This window comes from Rattus norvegicus, chromosome 5, assembly GCF_036323735.1.
Source record: "Rattus norvegicus strain BN/NHsdMcwi chromosome 5, GRCr8, whole genome shotgun sequence".
Classification (NCBI taxonomy): domain Eukaryota; kingdom Metazoa; phylum Chordata; class Mammalia; order Rodentia; family Muridae; genus Rattus; species Rattus norvegicus.
This window is the reverse complement of record NC_086023.1, coordinates 160,626,721-160,650,234: the sequence shown is the minus strand read 5'-3', so window position 1 is coordinate 160,650,234 and position 23,514 is coordinate 160,626,721. Positions and strand designations below refer to the sequence as shown.

Here is a 23,514-nt window from a genome sequence, read left to right as displayed (position 1 = left end):
AAATGATACACCAGGCCTGAACTGGGACCCGGAGCTGCCGAGCTTGGGTACAGAAGCCGTGACAAAGCTGTTGAGGACTTGGTAAGCTGCCAGGAAGAACAGAAGAGAATTGGTGATTTTGAAGAGCAGAGAGAAAAACGGAAGGAAGCCCTGGGCTGATTGGCTTTGTGAGGAGGATAGAGTTGAGAGGCTCGCAGCTCCTCTCTCTCTTTGATGATCCTGAGAGACGAGGCAGGTGCATTTGGATTCCCACAACATGTCTCAGCATAAGCTTTCCTATGGCTGCACAATCCTAGATTCTGATAACCCTGGTGTCTAGGCTTGAACGTGGGGTTGGCTGGGGCATTGTTTGATTGAACTGACACTTGTATGGAGCAAACGCGTTTGTGTGTATCCGGTGCAAATATGTATGGAAGCCACCTGGCACTGTGACTTGTCCCCAGAGCATCACCTTCTTTACTTTTGAGACAAGGTTTCTTGCTGCCTGGAGCTCACCAAGTAGGCTCCATTGGCTGGCCAGTGAGCCCCAAGAGATCTATCTACCTGACTCTGCCTTACCAGTGCCACGACCGTACCATGCTACTTTCTAAATGTAAGCTCTGGGGGATGAACTTGGGTCCTTGTGCTTGCAAGTGTGAGAAATAGATCGATATAGTCCATTTTCAGTGTCTGCAAGCAGACAGTCCAGTGACAGCAGGGGTGACTTCAGTTAGGGGACAGTGACTCTGGGATGATGAACAACGAGAAGGTCTGGAATCTGACAACAGGCTTGTCTGCAGGAGGATAAGGGGGACGTGTACAGCTCTCTCCTTTCCGGGTGGACAAGAGAGCTAGAGTCTAGTGCTGGAGGGTGGAGAGGTGGTAAATGAGGAGATTCTAGATCTGTCTCCTCAGCTCCTTTCAACCCTGCTTTGTCAGCTCAACCCCGATGTTTCGGAGACTCTGCTGATCAATATTTCTGCTTGTGGTCATCTAGAATAGCATCATCTTTCTGGATGATGCTTAAGACCTGGACTGTAAGCAGTGGGCCAATGAAGCCTTTACGAGTCGAGGAGGTCTGCGTTTAAACCCTTGTTGGGAAGCTGCAGGGATGAGAATACAGGAGGGAGCCCAGAGGCAGCCCTGATACCTTGTACTCTTGGCTGGTTTCATGAGCCTGCTACTTAGACTGAGGCAGGGACAGCCCCACTTAAGCCCAGAGAGGAGAGTGGTCTTCAGCTATCTCTGTGCATCAAGAGGCTGACCGGAGGGGCGATGCTGTCTATAAAGACTGGCATCTATGTTGGCTTCTTTAAACAGAGTTTGATACCCCTCATTTCTAGGCCATTTTTCTATAATAAGAGGTGACTGATAAAGACTATAGGCCACTGGGTATGACTGGGAAGGAGCGAAAGACGCCTGCTTTCTGATGCTGCCGGGCAGATGCTCGCCTGACCTCTCATCTATAGGCGTTCTTTCATTCTGAGCTCTTTCTCTGACTACATATGCCTCCTGAGAGAGCAGAGACACGTGTTTTGAGTACACACATCCATCACCCAATAGGATCCATGATATCCTTACGTCTATAACTTAAAATCTGGGTGAGACCCGCAGCGGTGTGCAGAGGGAAGGGAGTGTCTGGCAGCACAGTCATGTGTCAGGAGTTGGGTCCGAACCTCAAGTCCTTCAAGGTGACAAGAACACAAAGGTAAAGGGATGGGTTTGGGGTCAGACTGGAGTATGAGCTACGGTGCCACCCTTTACTGACCGTGTGACTTTTTTCTTCGCACTGTTACTGCTTGTAGGTCAAACAGGAAAGGCTCATTCATGAGCTAGGAGCTTGGAGGGTTAGAGAGAAACACATGACCTGAGATGAAGGTTTGTGTACTTGGAGCAGTCCAAACATCCGCTGTCCCCAGCCATGGGCAGCATCCGAGTGGGACACGCAACCTTTCCCTGCTCTGTCCTATGTTAGTGTACACAGTCAGTCCTACTCTGGTGACCGTGACCTTCAGTTCTCTCAGGCCAGAAGACAGTCCTACTCTTCCACTGATCCTAAAGAGCTGCAGGACGACTGCCCTTCACTGACTGCTGACTGGAGGAACAGTGGTGGTGGCTGAGCTGTCTAGGTGGCTGATTTGTGTACGAGTGAGCGCACACAGCCAGAATCAGCCTCACAGAGCACCTGGCTGCTCTCGCTGGGATAACCAGGTGCCATTTTGTCAACTGCTGGGCCCAGTGCCAAGCACCTTGGGCTCCAGGTCCAGAGGAAGAATCTTGTGGCTGGCTTGTGTTAACACTGCAGGGTCACCTCTTATCGAAGGAGGAGGGAAGATGAATGATCCAAACACACATCCAAGGATAAAACTGGACGAGTTGGCTGGATTCCCATAGCTGTCAATGAAAGGTTATTTAATGAAAATTGTGTATTTCGTGCAGCACTCACCTGCTGGCATGCATTGTAGAGTAGCCAAGGGGAGGCTAGGCCTCATTCTAGAATTCTTTTTTGCTTCTTCCTTTTTAAGGCGGTCTATCATAAAGTCCAGAATAGCCTCAAAGGCCCTCCTGCTTCCGATCCTCCTGCTTATACCCTCTGAGTACCGTGATATGGGCATGTACTATCGTGCTTGACTTAGCAAACTAGGGTAGACCCACAGCTCTGGAATTCTTTTGGCTGCAGGGAAGATCTCAGCTGCCCATGGCTGGGCTTAGCTCTCAGCGCTCACTGAGCACTTAGAAGCATTTTCAACCCAAACCCACTTTGCCACGCAAGGGGCCTTGGTGGGAAGAATTCTTTCTAGAATGGTCATTTGACCCAGTGTTTTGTAATAGCTTCAGAAACTTGTTTAGTGTGCAGTCTCCACTTCCCTCTTGAATTTATGAAGCCCAGACTCACTGCAGGCTTACTGACCAGGGGACTCCTGGGGCTAGAGAGGTGACTCAGTCATTAAGAGCACTTGGCGCTTTTATAGAGGACCTGGGTTCAGTTTCTAGTACTCACATGGCAGCTCACAACCATGGCACATGACACTCTCTATGGGCTTCAGAGGGCACCAGTCAAACACAAAATGCACTTTTATGCATGCAGGCAAGACAGCCACACACACATAAAAATAAACAATCCTTTCAAAAGCCACATGTAGGGCATGCAACTTTGACCTTGGTGCTGGGAGACAGAGACTGGTGGGTCATGAGCTCACGAGCCAGCCAACATCGAGGATTCAGTTAGTTTGATGTTCAGAGAGAGATCCTGTCTCAAAATATAAGGTGGAGAGTCGTTACAGAAAGTGTGGGGCATTGATCTCTGGCCTCCGTAGACTACACACACATGCATATGTGCATTGGTATGCATATCTGCACACAAGCACATGTGCATATGTGTGTATGCATGTGTGTAAATGCGTGCATGCACGTACAGAGAGAGGGAGGGAGGAGGGAGGCAGAGAGAGAGAGAGAGGAAGAACCTTGAGTGACTTCTACTTCAGGTGGCAGAAGAGCTTCTCAATATGAGGTCCCAAGCCAGCAATCCTTAGGGAGATTGTTAAAGATGCATATTTTGGAGTTGTGCCCTAAGACCTACTGAATCAGAAACTCCAGTGAAGCCCTGCACTCCGCATTTCAACAACAGCCACTCCTCACCCCACCCTACCCCTAGTCTGGTGCTTTCAATTCTGGATAGGGCCTGAGAAACTATGCACCAGGGTTTACGAGTAAGCAGAATTTGAAGGAGTTGCCAGCTCTGTTGATGTTTCACTTCCCTGGTCATTGGGACCAAATACGAGGATGAACAGGTATCTTAGGGTCCTTATTACTATGAAGAGACAGCAACTCTTATGAAGAAAAACATTTAATTGGGGCTGTGTTTACAGGCCCCATTAAATGCAGATGTCAGATCTTCCTATTGGCAGGCAACAGGAAGAGAGAGTGACACTGGGTCTGGTTTGAGCATTTGAAACCTCAGAGTCCAACCCCAGTGATACACTTCCGTCATCAAGGCCATACCTCCTAATAGTGTCAGTACCTAAGAGCCAACGGGAGCCATCCCTATTCAAACTACCCCAACAGGTTATTTGCTGGTCTTTGCACAATGGAGTCACTGTACCCAGAAGCCCCCACTCACCCTTCTGTGATCTAAGCTATGCCACCCTGGACTCCGAATGCTGGCTCTGAGCACCTGAAAGCCTCCTGTAGTCCTCCAAACAGCCAAGGGTTTATCTAGCCATCAGCCATAAGGGTGTTGAAATGTGCATGGGTGGATGGTACAGAATGGTGCCTGGCCTAGAGCAAGCCTTTGACAGAGATGGGGGTGGGGGAAGCTATGGGTAGGAAACACCTGGGGTGCGAAGTAGAACAGCTCAGGTTTGGGCGCATTTGAACAGAGACTTCTAGAAGACCTACAAGTCGTGTTGAGAAAGGAGCCAGGCTGGAGATGAGAATGGAGGAGTTGGAGTTAGACCATTTTAAGAGCTTTGCTTGAAATGTTTTCATGATGCCAAAGGCATGCACTCAACTTAATCGAGTCTTTTGTTCAGCTGCTTTGTGTGTGTGTGTGTGTGTGTGTGTGTGTTTAAAGTTTCTTCTGTTTTAGGAATATGCTGGTGATCAGGCTTTTCTTGTATTCTGACTTGCAAAGTAGACAATCAGGGGACAGACTCTCGTCTACACCAGGGACACTGAGACTTCAAACTGAATTGCAATATAAGCTAAAGGGAACATTTACTGAGTCCTCAAAGGACATGTGTCTGTCCACTAAGCTCACCAAGGCTGGAGTCTTCTGGGCCCCCTTCCCATGCCTCATTTGGTCTCTTCACAAATGTAGACTCTGCCCTGGCCTCTTCCCATGCAGTGTGGTTTTGCCTATTTGGGGGGTACTGACTGTGAGATTCATTCATTTAAAAAATAGACTTATTTTTCATTGTGTGTGTGTGTGTGTGTGTGTGTGTGTATGTGTGTGTGTTAGTGTTTGTGTGTGTATGTGTTTGAGTGTGTGTATGTGTGTGTTAGTGTTTGTATGTGTATGTGTTTGAGTGTGTGTATGTGTGTGTGTTAGTGTTTGTGTGTGTGTATGTGTTTGAGTGTGTGTATGTGTGTGTGTATGTGTGTGTGTTAGTGTTTGTGTGTGTATGTGTGTGTATGTGTGTGTTAGTGTTTGTGTGTGTGTATGTGTGTGCGTGTGTGTGTGTTTGTGTTTGTGTGCGCGCGCGCGCGTGTGTGTGTGTGTGTGTGTGTGTGTGTGTGCAGATGAGAATAGGTAATCATGGGTGATAGAGGCACTGACTCCCTAGGGATGCAGCTACAGATGGTTACAAGTCACCTGATGTGGGCGCTAGGAACTGAACTCAGGTCCTCTGGAGGAGCAGTGCGCACTCTTTTTGCATTGAATCATCTCTCCAGACTCCCTGTATCCCAATAGCATTTATGAGAAAGGTGTTTTTTTTTCTTCTATTGACTTACCTTTGCATATTCTCCAAAAGTAAGCTGGGCTGGAGAGGTGGCTCAGCAGTTAAGGACACTTGCTGATTTTACAGAGAATTCGAGTATTTTAGTTATTTTTCTACTGCTGCGAAGAAAAACCATGGCCAACACAACTTATGAATGGGAGCATTTAACTGGGGGGGGGGGGGCTTTCTTATAGTTCCAGAGGGTTAGGCCAGAAACTTCATGGCAGTGGGCAGGCAGGAAGGCAGGCAGTCATGGTGCTGTAGCAGTAACTATAACCTTACATGATTTGTATATTTCAGTATTTCAGGCAGAGAGAGAGAGAGAGAGAGAGAGAGAGAGAGAGAGAGAGAGAGAGAGAGAGAGACAGAGGAGACTGACTGAGACTGATTGGTATGGGCTTTTAAAACCCCAAAGTCCACCCCTAGAGTCACATCTTTAATAACCCACACTTATTCTAACAAAGCCATACCTAATCCTTCTCAAAAAGTTCCACTCTCCCCGGCCCAAACATTTAAATATATTAGCCTATGGTGGCCACTCTCAATCAAACCACCACAGCAAGTTTGAGTTGGTTGCTGGGTGGCTCACAAACACCGATAGCTCCTGTTCCCATACCTGCCTCCCAGAGGAGGCTTCTTTTGGGAGATTCTTCATTACCGTCTAGCAGGGCTACTTGTTGAGCTGAGCCTCTGAGTTTCTGCTTGGTCAGTTTGAGTGGAATAGATGAGAGCCTTAGAACACAGCCTACGATCCCCACCTCTCCTGGATTCACAGCTTCAGGAGCAGAGTCATTAGTTACCTTGAGAAGACATGACCCAGCAAGTCAACAGCAGTACCAGGAGCTGATGAGGTAGTGTGTGGCAGCTGGCTCACTCAAGGACATGCTCTCTCCTCTACAGTCAGCATCAGAAGCTCACACCAAGACTTTGCAGACGTATGGCCTGCTTGTCCTGCTTTTATACTCGGCATGCCATCTCCCAGCTACAAGTTAGTGCCTAGAACATTGGCCAGCACTTAGCAGATACACAGGACGTAGACTCTAGCAGGCAGTCAACTTGATACAAACCTACTGATACCTGGGAAGAGGGGGCTCATTTGAGGAAGTGCTGAGATCAGATTGGCATATGTCCATGTTTATAGAGTATTTTCTTAATTGCTAGTTGATGTAAGAAGGCCCAGCCCTCTGTGGGTGGTACCATCCCCTAGTCAAGGCATTTTGGGCTACATAAGAAAGGTAGCTGTGCAAGCCAGAGAAAACAAGCCAGTGGACTGCTTTCCTCTATGGTATCTGCTTCAGTTCCTGTCTTCTGGTTCCTGTCTTGAGTTCCTGTTCTGACTTCCCACAGTGATGGGCTGTCAGTGGTAAGATGACACAAACCCCTCTCTCCCCAAGTTGCCCTTTCTCATAGCAACAGAAAAATAACTCGGACAGGGGAACAGTATCTGAAGTGAGGTCAGGGAGGTGACAGATCAGGATGGGGAGACCAACTGCAGATGTGTCTGTAGGTCACATGCATTGCAGGATAGCTACAAAGGGAGCCCAGCATAGGTGTGCATGATGTCATAATGTCAAAAGGCTAGTTAACCCCAATGAGCCTCATAGAATCATGAAAGGAATTTGTTTATTCTTCTACTAGAAGTCAAGGCAGACCTCAAGAAAAGCTTCACCTGAAAGAAAACCTTTTCTAACATATGCATTCAAAGATCCACTGTCTACTATGTTCACAGTAGACCTTAGAATGACAGGCAGAGTTGAGACCACAGTTCAGAGTGTGACCCTGGGGTTTGCGGAGTTGTGACCAGCCTCAGTGTGTGTTTAAAAGTAGTGTTCATGGCATTTTTGAAAGACTGAATCATTGGTAAGAGAGAACAAGACTGGAGTAGGTTTTATATGGAGAAAGAGGGCTCAGTGGACTTGAGGGATACCCTGAGTGTCTGGGAGGGTGGGGCAATTGTTGAAACTTGGTTGGGGCTGGAATAGAGTGAAGGGAGGATGAGTAGTTCGATTTCTACTACAGTCTTCCTCACCTTCAAATTTCTTTTTGAACAGCATGATTTTTTCTGTCTGTATGTATGTACTGGCTGGTTTTGTCTGTCAACTTGACACAGGCTAAAGTTATCACAGAGCAAGGAGCCTCCCTTGAGAAAATATCTCCATGAGATTCACCTACAAGGCATTTTCTCAATTAGTGATCAAAGTTGCGAGGGCCCCTTGTGGGTGGTGCCATCCCTGGACTGGTAGTCTTCGGTTCTATAAGAGAGCAAGCTGAGTAAGACAGGAAGCAAGCCAGTAAGTGACATCCCTCCATGGCCTCTGCATCAGCTCCTGCTTCCTGACCTGCTTGAGTTCCAGTCCTGACTTCCTTTGGTGATGAACAGCAATGTGGAAGTGTAAGCTGAATCAACCCTTTCCTTCCCAACTTGCTTCTTGGTCATGTTTGTGTAGGAATAGAAACCCTGACTAAGACAATTTATATATATATATGCATGCTCATATGTGTAGTTGCGTGTGTACATGTGTGTATGTGCATGTAGAGGCCAGAGGCTAACTAACATCAGGTATCTTTTACAACTGTGTTCCACTTTATTGCTCTTCATTTATTTTGCCTGTTTAATTAATTAATTAGCTAATTAATTAATTAATTAATTAATTAGAGACAGGGTCTTTTTCTGAGGGATTGGGGCTGGGGACAGATAAGGAGAGAGTGATGCTTGGAACAGACTGATGTCAATGGCCTGACTGACTAGCAAGATGGATCCTTCCATCTCTGCCTCCCCACCCCAGGGATGGCAGGTGAGCATCACTACTCTGGGCTTTTTCTGTGAGTGCCAGGGAATCGAACTCAGGTTTAGAGCCTCATGTTTGCCAGGCCGGCATTCTAACTCACCCACCTCTCCAGCCCACAAAGGATCTAGTTGCCATCCAGTTTCTCCTCAGTGTTAAAATGAGTCTTTGGGTCAGTTCTCTGGAAGAGTCTCCCACACACTGGGTTTGGGTCCTGAGCCCTCCCTCTTCATTCATGTTCCCCTTTACCCTTAGTTCCCCCCCCAGGACACGAAGTTTCCCAAGCAGCCTGAGCACAGAACAGAAACACACCACCAGGCTGACTCTCAGTCCTAGTTGGACAGGGCTACCCCTGCCCACTTCCCCCTTGGAGAACAGGGCACACTGGCTGTTAGTCTGGGGGCTTCCCTGCCCGTGTGACTTAGATGTCTTTCCCTTCTTGCCTCGGAATGTTCTAACTCAGTGTTATCACAAGGAGGAAGCAGTGTGTAAGCCCCTCTGGCTTCCGGGTCTCTTGACTCTCGTTCCCATCTCCCAGCCTCCTTCCTATTTTCAAGTCCCTTTGGCACAAAGGCACGTGCGAAGGTGGGAAGTGACACCGGGTACCGATTAAAGCGACACTGACAGGTCTCCGTTATTAATGAGGACTAACCCGGATCTGAAAACGGGAGGGGAAGATTTATCTTCATTTTGAGGGCTAATCTCTCAGGCACCTGAGTGTATGCCTGCAACGAATGACTGTAAATCTTCCCAAGCATGAATCAGACTCTGGGTGACACATCGTTGGCTACAGTGACAGAGTGTATTTGGTACTGAGGTGACAGGCAAAATAGTATCACCTTCATTTGCTGCTTTTCCAAGTTAGGGATTCAATGGGGATACCTTAGAGAGATGAGAAACATTTATCATCTAAAAATCTTCAGTCCACCCTAAAGGTTAATATTGTTTTGTTTAAAGGGAAAGAAAACCCCCGCAAAATAACATATTCTGAGTATACATTGGCTTTTAAGTGGCCAAAGTAAAGCGTGGCTAATGTGACCCATGATTTCCAGAGAAGCCCTTCATGGGGGATCCGCCTCTGAAGTGGGGTCTTGCTGCTGATGAAGAGAGTCCATGCTTCGGTGTCTATGGGGGATTCTTGTTTCTCTGTTTCTCACACAGCCTTGCAGAGCAAGCCTGGTGCGGTTCTGGGCTTTGATGATAGGAGTATAACGTCAGGGTGTCCAGACTAATGGACCCACGGGAACGTTCGGCTATCTTTCTTGGGAATAATCAGTCTTGATTGAAGAAGGACCCTGAGAAATTGAAGGGTCACACAGGAACCTTAAAGCAGGCCTGGAGACCATTCTGTGTCGAACACAGCTGAGCATGGTGGACTGTAAGGGGAGTGCAGAAGTGCTGGGAAGCTCTTCTCAGGCAGGGAGGAGCCATTCATTCTGTGCATGCAATCAAAGAGCCAATGCATTCTTAATGCTGTGTCAAAATATTTGACAAATGTCACCTGAAAGGAAAGATCATGATTTGGTGGAACAGTGTATCACAGCGGGGAAGATGTGGTGTGGAAGCCTGAGGTGACTGCTTACATCACACCTGCAGTCAGGAATCAAAGAGGAATGAGCAATAGAACTCAGTTCACTTTCTCTACTTCATTCACTCAGACAACAGCCTAGGGAATGGAACTGCCTTATAAGACACCAGCCTAGGGAATGGTACCTCCCACATTTTAGGCAGATTTTAATCTTCCCTCCTTAGTTAGCCCTGCTAAAAACTCTCTTACAAACATGCCCAGTGGTTTGTCTCCTAGCTGACTCTAGATTCTGTCAAGCTGGTAATTAATATTAACCACCCCAGGTGGCTTAGAATGTAGGTACTTAGGGACCTGGATTTTAAGCCCCAGACTTTGTTCTGGGGATATGTGGGTTCAAATCTCAATCTCACTATCTCCTTTCATCCACTGGTTCTTGGCCTTTCAGTTTTGAGTCATGAACTATCTAGGCATGGGGACATAGTGAGCACAAGGCAGAGATGGCCCTCTACTCACGTGAGGCTCATGTTGTTGGGAAAGGAAAGGCAAATAAACCTGCATACACAGAAGTCATATAGCAATTAAGGTAGGGAAAGATCAGAGGATTGGGGTCACCCCAGTGCACGTGCAAAGGTCCTGTGCTGGAAAGGAGCTGGCAGAGTGTTCAAGGGCTGAGTGTAAGACAGTGCTTATATTCTGGATTGGTTTCACCTCATGCAATTGTTCAGACTCAGCTTTAACCAAGTGAGCTGCACACACAAAAGAGCCAGGATGTGTATGCATCGTGAGTCAGGAGAGGCTTCACTGCTCAGTCTGCACAGAGACCAGACTTCTGCATGCAGTCGGGGAACACCTCTGAGATGGCACAACACCCAGGCTTCTTCCTGAAGGGCTTCCCCATAGCATGGTCCAACACAGGGATAATCTTTCTTCCTGCTTTGTACTGCATTATTCTTGGAGTTTGGATCATGGATGTGTCCATGGTAATGCCGACGTTGGTGACAGCCACAACCAATATACAACAGGCCGTCTGAATTTCTTCTCCTTGAGCCCCTACTGCTGGGGCTCTTTCTCTCCCCCTGTGATCGTTGAGGCTTAGAAGGGTCAGTGACTTTCCCAAGGGTGTACAAAATCAGCACTGCCTCTATACCCACGCCTGTCTTAATTTTTCTCATATGTGTGTGTGTGCATGTTTACATGTGTGTGCTTATGTGTGTGTGTGGAGATTAACGAGAGGTACCTCCTTCAATCATTATCCACCTTGTTTTTTTAAGGCAAGACCTTTCACCGGTCTGGAACTTTCTAGTTCAATTAGACTAGCTGGTCAACGTGTTCCAGGGATCCCCTAGACTCCTCTCTCCAGCCTTGGGGTTACAAATGTTTGCTGTCCCACCTGGCTGTTTAATCTGGATATGAGGATTCCAAATTCAGATCTTTATGCCTTCATCCTCAGAGTTATCATCTCCCCAGCCCTCTAATTTGTGATTTGTGACTTCAAACAGGAGGAGATTTGTAGCGTGTTTGGAAGTAGAGTTTAGGAATTCATTATGTCCTGAACACTGTGATCTGTAGTTTGTGGCTCATGTAAGAAAACATTAAAAATGAGTTGTTTTTTTTTTTCTGAGACAGAGTCTTGCTATGTAGCCCAGGCTGGACCAAAACTTTTGCTGCTTCTACCTCAGCCTCCTGAGTGCTGGGATTGCAGGTTTGTGATACCAATCTGGATATAAGCATGATTCTTGATATGAGTATGATACCCATCCATCAAGGCTCCCTGTGAAGGTGACAACTGGGACTCTGCACAATGTGGGGCTGGGTGCGTGACGTTCCAGGCAAGGGTAACATCTAAGACAAACTAAACCATTCTCTGGTCTTTAATTTCTTTCTGTGGACTACTGCTGGAGAACGGTCTCTTTAAGGATGGATCCACATACCTTTTCAGTTCCCAAATTGGCTCTAAGTTGCCCTGGAAATGTACTTATGTGTTTATTCAGTTGACATGACCGGCCAGAGGTGGGCTGAGCCTGGGTTCTTGTTGGCCCCATGGACTGGGTGACGGTACTGAAGTCGTCTCTCACCCTCTTGTGTGACTGTAAGGCTTTGTCTGGATTCGGTCTACCAGGAGCTCAGCTGCAGCCGAGGCCCATGTGAGAACGGTGGAGTGGCCGAGACTCCCACAGTGTGCCCTTTATCTTTTCATGGCTGTGCTCTGGCTCCTAGGGGGAGATGGATGGCCCAGGCAGCGCGCTGTAGCTCAAGCCTGGAGCCATCCATCACCGAGACACCCTATTCACGGGCACAATGACTTTGGGGATGCTTGCTTCAATGTCAGCCTGGGGCTGTCGTGTGGCCGAGAGCCTGATGTTCAAGGGCACTTTGAGTGGCCATCGCAGCTGTACCAGGGGCTCATAAAAGGATTGCATGAATTAGATGAGGGATGTGGACCAGTTGGGTAGAATCTGGCCTCGGGGCTGTGAGTTATGTGGGGTGGGGGCTGGGAAGCATCTGGAGTTTTTTGGAAGAAAATTCAACTCAGGAGAGACAACCAGGTAATTTCTGTCTGTCTCAGTCAGCCATCAATCACATACCTAATTAATCTAAATTATCTATTATCAATCTATCCATTTATTATCCATGTATGCATCCATCATTTGTTATCTATTTGATATTTATCGATCTTCTCTATCATATATTTGTCATCCACCATCTATTCATGTAGCTGTCTATCATCATCCATCCACCTACCTAAGCTATCTATCATCTATCTATCTATCTATCTATCTATCTATCTATCTATCTATCATCTATCTACCTATCATCTATCTATTAAGCATCCATTCATCCATCTAATCAATCATTTATTCATCTAATTATCTGTCATCTATCTAATCTATCTACCTATCAATTTATTATTTATTTCTCTATACATATAGCATCCATCAATCCCTGTGTTCATACATCTATTATATATCTCAATCAGCCTCCATCTATTTCATATAAATATCTATTATTTATATATCTATCAGTCACCTAATATGTTCATTCATTCATCTATTATGTATCTATCATTTATGTATGTATGTATGAATGTATGTATCGTCTATACCCCATCCATCTGGCTATATATCAGCCAATTTATTCATCTCTTAATTTATTATTTAATCTCTCTCTCTCTCTCTCTCTCTCTCTCTCTTTCTGTCTCTCTCTCCATCCATCCCTCAACCACCCTAAAAGGTAGTTGTTATTCTTAGGTTCATAGGTGATGAGTTGGAGGCACTGAATCTTCGAGTCACTTCCCCAAGCTCACTTAGTGAGGTTCAGTCAGGCAGCCTGGCCTTGGAATCTGGCTCTAAGCTTTTCCCTCTGTTGTTTTTCTCTTCACTCCATCCCTGTGACTGAGGCACACTCACTTACTGGCACACCTCTATGGAAAATCTCTCCCCCTCCCCTGCTCGATGTTGTACTTGGTTATATGACTGTGTGATTTAGGTAGAACCTTAAACATCCTGGAATGGTCTATCTTGGAGTCCCCCTGTTCTGCTACCTGCTGTGAGAAGGGATTTCCCAGGAACCTGTTTCTGCACAAGATAAACTTGACCCCATCTTGAGAACAGACGGAGCCACAGAAGCAGAGCAGTCCATCTGCTGACCCCCAAGAAGAACCCCCGCGCCTCTTGTAGGCCCTTGGACTTGGGTGTGGCATCCTCGAAGCATTCGATGCTTCATAAGGCGGGATCTTCAGAAGCTGTTACCTTGACTCCCTCTTTTTCCTGCCTCTTCTCTTACTGTGTACTCACTGCATGGCAGGTATCTAGACACAGCCTTGTCTCCACAAGCCCTGGGCATGGAGTTTGAAGACAGACTCACCAGAGTGTGTGTTAGCTTTTTTTTGTTCCTGAGACAAAACATCTGGCATGAACAAGTTGAGGGAAGGATTTATTTTGGCTTGCCTTTCCAGAGAGCTCAGTCTATAGTCGTTGGCTCTGTTGATTCTGAGTCATTGTGAGTCAGCATCATGACAGTGGGAATATTTGGCAGAGGATAGCCAATCTGTGAGGAATGGGAAACCAGGAGGGAGGAAGAGGGAAAGAAAGAAATGGGGACACACACACACACACACACACACACACACACACACACACACAGAGAGAGAGAGAGAGAGAGAGAGAGAGAGAGAGAGAGACAAACTGACTGACTGACCTAGGATAAGATACAGATTTTAAGGACATACCACAACTGACTCATTCCTAACTAATTCCCACATCTTAGTTCTAGAACTTTCTCTGTTGGTGCCACGAGCTGGGGACCAAACTTTCAGCGCATAAACCTTCGGAAGGACATATCCTGCCAATACTATAATAGATGGTAATGTTTAGCCTGCGCTTGGCATGCTGCATAGGGATTTTCTGGACTTGAGATCTAGAGAAAAGGCGGTCGGTGTTGGGTGAAATCACCCCTGTGTCCCTGGCCATCCCATGATGCTCCCTTAATCATGAGTTAGAAACAGAAAACCTGACGCTTGGGGCATCCTGAGCTGAGCTCTCCCTCTTGGCTAGCCAAGGTAACTCCTGGGTTATCTGCCACCAGCGACCATTTCCCGCCCTGCAAATCTCATCTTACTTGTGTAGGCTTGAACTAAGCAAGAAGCAGCTTTCTGCATCCCGTCCCGGCAACCCCTGTGGTCAGAGCATCTGTGCACAGAACCCTTGCTTCTCTGCTGATTAAATAATGAGAACCATTCATCTCCATTCGCACTGGAAAGATTCAATTTCGCCAATTAATGCTAGCGAATTGTGAAATCCAAGGGAACGGCTAGTTTCTGGAAAATAGGAGCAGGCACCGTATTTTTTTTTTTTTTTGTGTGTGTGAATGAACGTAATGGTCTAAACACACAGCTCTGATTGCATTTATAAACTGTAAACATGAATTAGCAATTCTTACCCTCAACCGCAGCCAGGGTTCTCTGATGAATCTTAATGGCATTGTGGGGCGGTAAAGGCTGGCTGAGGTGGGGGTTGGGATGACCTGCAGAAATCACTCCTTTGGCATGGCTAGCATTTTGCCACCAGAGGGGAGTGTGTACTGGTAAATGCGTGTGTGTGCACACATTGGCACATGTGTCTTTCCTGGAAGGTGCTGAGTTGGGAACTTAAACCAGAAGGAGCCATGCCTCACTCCAGTGTTCCGAGCCCTCTTACCCAGAGAAGACCCAGCATGTATAAAGTCAAAAACACGGATGATCCTCCCGGATTGTCCATTTTGTAAGTGTATTGGTTCCGACATGTGTCAACTTTTTAAAAACAAGGTCTTTATACTTTATTTATGCATGTGATAGTGTTTGTGTGTCTATGTCACACATGTGCAGGTGTCTGTGGCGGTCATATGCCCTGGAGCTGGAGCTCCGGGTATGGTTTGAGCTGCCTGATTCACTATCGGTGTTGAAAACCAAGCTCTAATCCTTTGCGAGAGCTGAAACACTCCTAACTACGGAATCATCCCTTCAGCCCTCAGTTCCTATAAATGGCTTGAACTGAGCGCTCCAGAGGCCAAAGCTGGGAAATGAAGAATTTACAGACCGAGTTTCCAATTGGCCAACCTGCCAATCATACAAAAGGACACAGGTTTAGTTTTACATTTAACAATCCACCTGCGCGTCGTGACATCAGCTCCTTTACTTTCATGGACATCGGGAGCACGATTTTCAGTTCCTTAAGCCCGGTAATTCCATGAATGATCACAGCATGACCATAGACAGGCACTAACTTTTACCTCCATTTTACTGATGAGGGAATTGAACCCTGCCCCTGCTCCCCACCCCTGACACTCTCCACACCATTACATATGCTCTAACTAAATTAAAAATGAAAGATAATTCAAATATACGCGGAATTAAAGTAGGGAGTTTGAGGTAAAGGGAATGAGCGTTTTAAATTCCTTAAGCTGTTTTCAAAGGGGTAAAATGAATAGTTGCTATCGGTTGATGTTAAGGCCAGACTTGCTGGCTGGTGAGATGGAACCTCCTGGCTCTCCTGTCTGCCTTCCCAGTTCTGGAATTGCAGGCATGAACAAATGCACTCCTTGTTTGTTTGCTTGTTTCTTCCTTCGTTCCTTCCTTCCTTCCTTCCTTCCTTCTCTTCCCTTCCCCTTCCTTCCCTCCTTCTCTTCTTCCTCCTTCCTTCCTTCTTCCTTCCCTCCTTTCCTCCTCCCTTTCTTCCTTTCCTCCTTCCTTCCTTCCTTTCTTCCTTCCTTTCCTCCTTCCTTCCTTTCTTCCTTTCCTCCTTCCTTCCTTCCTTTCTTTCTTCCCTCCCTCCCCTCCTCTCTCCCTCCTTCCTTCCCTTCCCTTCCCTTCCCCTTCCTTCCTCCCTCCCTCCCTCCCTTCCTTCCTTCCTTCCTTCCTTCCTTCCTTCCTTCCTTCCTTCCTTTTCATGGATGATGGGGATCCAAACTCAGGTCGTTCTGCTCACACAGCAGGCACTTCCCCAACTGAGCATCCCTCCAGCAATCTCTGTGTGTGTCGATCATGTTTGATCACTTCCTGCCATTTGTTGAAAGCAGGAAGAGGTGCTGGGTGACTTCCGATCATAGGTTCTGGGAAAACCACTCATAGACGGGTGCAAGTTGTTTAGCCGCAAAGGAGTCACTATAGAGCACTCGAAAAGCAAGTGGGTAGAGTTAGGATGTGCAGAAAGAGAAGGGCAGACAGTTCAGCAGAAATGAAGCAAGTAGATAGTTGGCTTAAGCCCAGAAAATCAATAATTACACCATAAATATGCATAGACGAGATCACTGGTTCTCACCTTCCTAAGGCTGTGACCCTTTAATATGGTTCCTCATGCTGTGGTAACCCCTCAATCAGAAGATTATTTTCTGTTGCTACTCCATAAATCTTGCTATTTTTATGAGTTGTAATGTAAAAGATACAATCTTGTGTTTTCTGATGGTCTTAGGAAACCCATGTGAAAAGGTCGACCAGCTCACAGAGGGGTCATGATCCACAGGTTGAGAACCACTCTACTGTGTAGTTCGATCGGCAAAGAAAACGGACATTATGTGCCTAAAAGAGGCAAAGCAGACAACCTTACAGACAAGGATGCCAACCGGGGGGAAGCTGTCGTCATCTTGTGAATAGATATACAAACACTTCAAAGCAAGAGCTGTTTCTGGATGTAAGGAGAAACAATCGATTCTAGCAATAGCAATTACGGGCTTAGGTCACCTGTGCAGGTTAGGTTTTTGACGACTTGACATGAACTTGAGTCACCCAAGAACAGAGAACCTCAAGTGCACGATTGCCAGCGTCGTATTGGCCTGTGGGCAAGCTGGTAGGGACATCTTCTTGGTTAGAGATTGATGTGGGAGGTACCCTCCCTGGGTGGGTAGGTCAGAGAGCAAGCTGAGCAAGCCAGTAGGCAGCGCCTCCCTTGCCTTGGCCTCAGTTCCCACCTCCAGTTTGCTGCTCACATTTCTTCCCTGGATCCTCTTGCTGATGAACTCTCTCCTGTAGGATGAAGTAAACTCTTTCTTCCCCACGTTGCTCTTGGTCAGGGCGTCTGTCACAGCAACAGAAAAACTAGGACAAGACCCAAAAGATTAAGAACTCCCACAGTTGCCAGGTGACGCTTTCTCTTCATTGAGGGATGTAGCGCGTCACCCTCCGAACACAGGGTCCCTCATCTTTATGAGAATGATGGTGGCTTCTTTTAGAAGACCAGGCTTGTTGGCTGTTCATGATGAAGGAGGGGTGGGGGAGCCATTGACCATCACATGAGATTCCTGGCCTTCTCTATGTAATTCGTCTCCAGTTGCGCATGGCTTTGTGGTCTCAGGAGATGCAAGACTGGGAAAGACTAACTGAAGCAGGGGCTCCATCTGGGGCCCTGTAGGGGAGTGAGACTTTCTGGTGTGGATGCTTTGGGGTCACTCACACTCCTGTAAGTGGCTGTCCCCCATCTTCTGTGAATACGCTTCATAAACTCGTTGGTTTTTCCAAGTTTGGCTTTGGTAGGATCCTGCTTTAGTTCATCATTCAGTGCCCCGTAAAGAGGGGGAGACATTTGTTTACATCTCCCCAGGAGAAGCGTTCCCAAAGCACAGATCACCCCGAGGCAGCATGTATTCCCTCATCTGACCCAGACGTTCCTCATCAAGTCACAGATGCCCCAACGAACGTATCTGTACAGCAATAAATGACAGGATAAAAAAGAATCCACAATCACAGCAGGCTATTGCTTGAGAGAGGCTCTCAATGTGGAGCCCAGGCTGGCCTGGAACTTGTGAGCCTCCTGACTCAGTTTCCCAAGTGCTGAAATTATAGGTATGCACCACCACACCAAGCTATTTGAACGTGACTGTCATGTACATGGGTTTCAGGAGGGTACTTTAAAGGAACGTGTCCCCTTGGTGGTATAACCTATGAGTGTGGGCAGGTGAGGGGCTAAACCTAACCCTAGGTCTTCAGTGGGTCTTTGTGGATCTGCCTCTGACAGGAGTCTTGATATGAGGTTTGGGGAGCCAGGATGCTGATTCTGACAAGAGCTGCTGAGTGGAGGAGGAGGCAAAGGTTTGGTCCACAGTCACCATCCCTGCGGGACCCCTGTGTTCGCTTCATTCACCATCTGTTGGGAGCTTCACTGCCTGACTCCTGAAAGATTGCAGTGACACATTGTTGGGAGCACTAAGAAGGGCCAGATGGCTGTGGTCGGACAGTCTGGGCTCCTGAATCCTCAGGACTGTCACTCAGCCTGGTGAAACTCACTTATTTTTGAATAAACCCTGAGTTAGCTTTTCTGTTTCCCTTGCTCAGCAGTTTCTGATGTTTTCCCCCATCAAGAGGCGCATACATTTTGGGCACACCAGCCACGTGGTGACTTCAGTACCATTCTCCTCTGCTTACTGCTTTATTATTGATGACCCCCCCTCCACACACACACACAGCTGACTTGCTTCATCAATCACAGGATGCTCAGCGATGGCACTGAGTCCAGATTTGGAAGCCCATTTTCCTGGGATCCGAAATAGGGCTCTCATTCTTGCAGCGCTTGACAAATGACTTCTTTCTGCTCCTCCTCTCTGTACAATGCAGTTGAAGGAGCAGTTCTGAGGATCAGGAGACCACAAACTCCAGCATCGGCCAATGCAGCGTTGACAGCGACGATTGTGCTCTGAATTTGCTGTAGAAAACAGGAAACATCTGGGGAGTAAGCACGGCCATTCTTGGTGTCACTGTCTGTCTCTCCTGGGCGCCCAGGATGATCTTTGGTGTCTAATGAATTCTTAACACATCCGTTGAGTCAATATTCTACAGACAGTTCCCCAAACCCTGAAGTTTGATATTCTATTTGTATATTATGTGTGTGCAAATACATGTTGTGTGTGTGTGTGTGTGTGTGTGTTTCCCCATGCATGCATGCATGTGTGCATGAGTATGTGGGGGCCACGGTAACCTTAGGTGCTTTTCCTCAGGCACTGTCCACTTTAGTTTTGGAATCAAGGTCTCTCACTGTCTCTTGGGTCTTGCCAAGTAGTCTCAGTGGGCTAGCCAGGGCTCTCTGGATCTCTCACTTCTCGGTTCTGGGATTACACGTGCATGCTACCATGCCTGGCGTAGTGATGTGAGTGAGAGGTGTCCCCAGTAGGCTCAGGTATGTAAACCATTGGTTCCCAGTTAGCGGGACTATTTGGGCGAGGTTATGGGGAGGTGGCATAGCTATGATGGAAGAAATATGTCACTGGGGGGTGGATTTTTAGAACTCATAGCCTTGCCTCACTTCCAGCTCATTCTTCCTGCCTAGTGTTTGCGGTTTTTAGATGTGATCTCGTAGCTTCTCACTCCAGGTTCACACACACACACACACACACACACACACACACACACACACACACCCTGGTCCTTAAGGACTCTCCCCCATGGAACCATTAGCCAAAATAAATGGCCTTCCATAAATTTCTTTTGGTCATGGTGTTTTATCATAGCAATGGAAAAGTAACCAACACACCCAGATTTATGATCCTGGGTAAGGTTTATTTTATTTTAAATTATGTGTATGTGTATATCCATGTGTAGGTATCCATATGTGTGTGTGAAGGCCAGAGGCATTTGATCCTTTGGAGCTGGAGTTAGAGGTGGCTGTGAGATGCCTGATATGGGTGTTGGGAACTGGCCTTGGGTCCTCCAGAAGAGTACTATGTACTCTTCACCACCGAGCCAGCTCTCCAGCCCATGTCTGGCTTTTCGAATGTGGGTTCTGGGAGATCAAACTCGGGTCCTCATGCTTGAAAGGCAAGCACTGAGCCGTCTCCCCAGACTTTGAATTTTTATACTCTCGAAGGTTGTAGAAAACTCAAAAAACACAAGTCTTCATCATAAATCTTATTCAGTAAGGCTGCGTAAGTTCCCCAGTCAAAGTTAGATCATGCTTTAAAATTAAGTAGCACATTATCTTCCTGCACCTCTGTATCAAATGGCCATAGACACGGTGAATTATGACAACCAAGCCTCCTGTCATGGTTCTGGACACTGGAAATAAAGAAGCCAGCAGGGCTATGTTCCCCATCCCCCACTCCTCTGAGGCTGCCTTGGCTCCTTTTCTGGGTGAGGGTGTGTCAGCATACCCCCCCCACCACCACCCTCCTATAAGCACAGTCTCCATCACACTCAAGGCTGGCTTAACCCGGGAGAGCTCTTGTAGCTGTTACCACAGAAGGGGACACACGCCAAGGAAGTGTCTCATCACAAGGCTCTGGAGGCTGAACGTCTAAAGAGAAAGCGTTGTAGAGCAAATGTCTCCCCAGGCCTCTCTGGCTTGAGGGCAGCGCATCTCCTTGTGAAGTCACTTTTCCCGGAGTGTCTGTTTAAAGAGAGCAGCTGTGTTGGGAGGGTTAGGGTCCGCTCCAGTGGCCTCGCTGTAAGTCATCACCTCTGTAAAGGTGCCAGTGCCATGTAAAGCCACAGTTAGAGTAACAGGTAGCAGGATTTCAACATATGAATCCGGGTAGAGGTGGGGCATCAGTTTAATAACCCTGAAGTTGGCCGGCTGAACAGTACTTTCCCACGTTTAAGGAACAGCCACAGATTCCAGGAGGAAGAGCTAACCCGGGGGTGTGCGAGCCTCATCTTCCAATAGCGGCTACCCTCTGGGATGGAACGGATCTCAGAATATAATGTGTCACCAGCTGCAGCTTCTAGAACCCACTGGTCTTTCCTCCTGCCTCAGCTCTTACACTGAGTTATGCGCCAGCAGATGTTGAAACAATGCTGCCACAGTGCTCTGTATGCCTTCTGACCTCCCTGGCTGGGTCAGTGCCTTTCCTGGTCCACGTCATAGGACTTCAGCTTGCTCACCTGGGGCATTGCAGGGCGGTCCTTTCTCCCTGGGTTGTCAGGTTCACAGGAACAAGGCTGCATCTGCTTCCCCTCAGCGCGTACGCCCAGCCTTCGCCCCACCTGTCGGAATCGAGTCAGTGAGTGGTCTAGCTGCTTATGGGTTTCCTCTCCAGACTATCAGGTCCTGTCGGGAAGTGGGCATTGTGATCAGATAGGATGGTTGGTTTTCATAGAGATGTGAAGGGAGGTGGAGGTAAGAAGGGAGAGGCAACAGGGAAGTGCACAGGAGGGTGGGGGCATTAGAGCCCTGGGCCCAAGTGTGTGAAAGATACTACCCGGGATCGGGGAGGCATCAGCAAGAACAGAAGACTGAATGCCCAACCTCGCCTGCTCCCTGCCTTCTGGACTAACCATGTACCTCCTGTTGGCTGAGTCCACCGAGCAGCCAATGGATGAGAGGGTTCTTGGGCTGAGTCTGCTTGTGTAATTTGTGCTCATGTGTGTGCACATGCACAGACATGTGGAGGCCAGAGGACAACATCTGGTTTTCCTCCTTAGAGGCCGTCCAATTTGGTTTTCCTTGACACAGGGTACTCTCACTGAGACCGGAGCAGGGGGACACCAATTAATCTAGACTGATTAGCCAGTGAGCCCCAGGATCCCCTGTCTCAACCCCTCCCCTACCCAGTTCTTGGGATTATAAGTGCAGGCTACCATGTCTGGCTTCCATGCCAGGACTGAATTCTGTTCCTCCTTTTGCAGGGCGAATCCTTTTCCAACTGAACTGTCTGCTCAGTCCCTTGGGGCTGGCTGTGGGGATGGTGTCAGCGTTATGGGTTACAGGGGTGTCTGAAGGAAAGAATGGCTAGCCCTCTGTGATGGGTGACAAGCAGACATTACAAGAAACCCCAGGAGCCTCTACTCTCTCTCTCTCTCTCTCTCTCTCTCTCTCTCTCTCTCTCTCTCTCTGTGTGTGTGTGTGTGTGTGTGTGTGATAGGCAGCAGTAGTTACAAAACTGTGAGAAGGTCTCTTGAGTCAAGGACTTGGCAGAGGACAGAGTACGGTGCATGGCTAAAGCCCAGGGGACAACTCTATCTGAGAGTATACTTGGGCTCCCAGACAGGCAGTGTAGCCTACTGGTGACAATCATGGGACCCGCAGGTAGGCTGCCTGGGCCCAAATCCTAGGTCTTACCTTATCTTTCCCATCTGTGAAATGGGCACAGTGGTATATGAAGTTAAGATGAGCCAACACACTCAGTACAGTTAGAGCCACACCTGGCTTGTAGTTAGGCAAGCACATTTGCCGGTGAGCTTGGAACCACTCCAAGGTCTGTCTGTGGTTCCAGAACAATTATTAGCCATGTGATTTTCACTCTCTAAGGAGCTGTGATCTGGAGTTAGCTCCCAGGGTCTTGCCCACTGCGAGGTCATACGGCAGCTGAGGGATGGGAGGACCCGCTAAAGTGTGTGGCTTTACCCCTGACACAGGCATGGCAATGTCACCTGCTCTGATGCCTGCTTTCAGCTGAGCCATTAGGAACTGCCGGGTTGAGTTGGCTGATATGTATTTAACTCTTCACACCTTGAGACAGTGGCTGCCTCCAGTTTCTGCACTGGAGAAAAGACTCTAAAATGAGTGCACCACAGAGGAAATGGAGGTCCAGAGTTCCCACAAGGAAGGTGTGCCTACGCCCTGTTCCCCGTTGCCTCCCCTTCTCTCTAAACTGTGCTATTCCTTATCAGCAGGGTAGTTTGGGTAACCGTTTCCCAGGGGAACCTAAACCAGGCCAGACCTGGTTGCTCTGAGCATAGGGTAGCGTCTTAGCCCAGATTCCTGCAGGCTTGCAGGAGCTGCTGCTACTCTGAGGTCTGCTGGATGCAGATAGGGTTTTCCAGCAGCTTCGAGGCTGAACGGGAGAAAGGGTTTCCAGCTTTTGGAGGGGTGTGTCCTCTTCTCTCTCTCTTCCCTCTCCTCTCTTTCTCCTTCCTCCCCAACCCATCCTCCCTCCTCTCTTTCCTTTCTTATGCCCCAAATATCCAGTGCTGGCCCTGCCAATGGAAAGAGGCAGAAAGAGCAGCTGGGAGTACGTCTTCTGGGAGAAACAGCGCTCCCAACCCCCTCGTGGGGCGTGTGAGCACGTTATCTGGTGAAGCTGGTTCTGAACCATAGCTGGCTACAGGCATTTCATCATATGGCTTAGCACAACTGTTCACGTGCTTCCTTACTGTTGTACATTTTAGAAAGTAAGAACAATTTTTAAATTAAAATGTAATTATTTCACTTCCCCTTTCCCTCCTCCCTCCAGCCCCTCCCAGGTGTCCTCCAACTCTTTTAAAATTGACCACCTTTTTCTTTGATATTATTACGACATGTGTGTGTGTGTGTGTGTGTGTGTGTGCCTGAGTGCGTGCATGTGTGCGTGTGCGTGTGTGTGTGTGTGTGTGTGTGTGTGTGTG

The 23,514-nt window shown here is 47.8% G+C and overlaps 1 protein-coding gene and 1 pseudogene across 1 annotated transcript in view; both read left to right on the top strand.

Annotated features, from left to right (window-relative positions):
• The window catches only part of Kazn (kazrin, periplakin interacting protein), a 990,282-nt gene that overhangs the window by 15,850 nt on the left and 950,918 nt on the right, over window positions 1–23,514 (top strand). The gene's annotated exons all lie outside the window — the stretch shown is intronic.
• Window positions 1–23,514, top strand: part of LOC134487031 (large ribosomal subunit protein uL5-like) — a 37,138-nt pseudogene extending 13,624 nt beyond the window's left edge.